Consider the following 1933-nt stretch of genomic DNA (forward strand, 5'->3'; position numbering starts at 1 on the left):
GTCTAATAGTGGGTAACCTGGGACCTCATAAGATTGTCCACCCAAGGTTAAGGAAGGAAACTTGGCAGGCTCGGGTGAAGACCAAGGCCCGTATTTGTTTGCAGAAGACCTTTCAAAGGAAGAAGAGACCGTGCTCATTGCTCTCTTGACTGAATTCCAGGATTGTTTCGCTTCTTGGAAGTACACGAATATGAAGGGTGTACCTCCAGAAGTGGTCCAACACACCATTCTAATGGTTGATGGAGCCATGCCAGTCAAACAACGAGCCTATCCTATGAACCCTAAGTACTCTAAGATGGTCCTAGAGGAGATTGAAAGACTTATTGACACTGGATTTATCTCTAAAATTGAACATACAGAGTGGGTATCACCAATCGTGAAAGTGCCCAAAAAGAATGGAAAAGTCAGAGTGTGTGTTTACCTCAAAAAGTTTAAGGACCACTATCCCCTCCCATGCACTGATGAACATGTGCTAGAAAGAGTAGAGGGAAAGGAAGCTTACAACTTCCTAGATGGATTCTCAGGATGAAACTAGGTGCTGATTGCTAAGGACTAGCACAAAACGGCTTTTGCCATTGAATGGGGTACATACGCATATCGAGTCATGCCCTTCACGTTGACTAATGCCCCCACAACCTTTCGATGCCTAATGTGTCCACCTTACAAGGAATATCTTTGGAAGTTCCTTAAAGTCTTTAAAGGAATATCTTTGGAAGTTCCTTAAAGTCTTTATAGATGACCTTTGTCTTAATTCCTCTTTTGGAAGGAGCACCTAGTATGTATGTGCAAAGTTCTAGAAAGTTGCAGGTTATATCGCATCTTGTTGAACCCTCTCAAATGTCAATATTGGGTTCGACACGATGTGATCCTGGGACACATTGTCTCTAGGCACAGAATTTCAACCGATGACAACAAAGTGCGGCTTATTCTTGAGCTGCCCCCATCCACAAACTTCAAAGGTGTCCAGCGCTTCATGGGACATGTCAGCTATTATCGCGATTCATTTTTATGTACGCTGATATTGCTAGACCCCTTTACGAACTCCTCCTAGTTTTTGAGTGGATAGAAGAATGCCAAAGGGCCTACACCATGCTCAAAAAAGCATTGGCAAGTGCTCCAATCCTCAAATCCCCCAACTGGGATCTCATCTTCCATGTCCACATAGATGCCTTGGCATTTGCTATAGGATGTGTGTTGGCCCAACCAAGCGAACACAAGATGGACTTCCCCACCATCAATTTTGTCAGCCCGCCAACTCAACAAAGCCGAAAGGAATTACACCACAACTAAGAGGGAGGGGTTAGGGATGGTTTACACGATTAAGAAGTTCCGCCATTATCTTTTGGCAACCAAGTTCATTTTCTTCATAGATCATCAAGCCCGCTTGTACCTGGTAAATAAGCCCTGTATGGACAGGTAGAATCACCAGGTGGTTTCTTATTTTTCTTGAGTTCAACTTCACTATTATGGTGAGGAAAGGCTCCTAGCATGTTCTTGCAGACCACATGTCAAAAGGATTCCCAATGGTGAACATCAACTTTGCTTAATTCCTGAATGGGGCGAAGAAGTGGCTCACTTCTTTAGCCAATGGCTGTTGATCCTCTCATCATCAAGGACCACGGCCATCATTTAATAAAAAAGGTGGCCCCTTACTAGCTTATCTCGTGGGTCAAATTTACAAGCAAGGCAAAGAAAAAATCCTAAGACATTGTGTTCGGGAAGACGAGTATGTCTTCCTCCTTGAACAAGCTCACTATGCCTGCTGGGCGGGCACTTTGCAGATATCACTGCTCATAAGGTTCTCACAGTTGGGTTATGGTGGCCCACTTTAATGGTTGACGCTACTAAGTATGTCAAATGATGCGATGAATGCCAGCGTGTAGCAATTCCTCGTTTCAAGTATCACATGCCCTTGAACCCCATTGTGTCCTTA

Source organism: Cibotium barometz, chromosome 21, assembly GCF_041138505.1.
Source record: "Cibotium barometz isolate CiBa-2024 chromosome 21, ASM4113850v1, whole genome shotgun sequence".
Taxonomy (NCBI): Eukaryota; Viridiplantae; Streptophyta; class Polypodiopsida; order Cyatheales; family Cibotiaceae; genus Cibotium; species Cibotium barometz.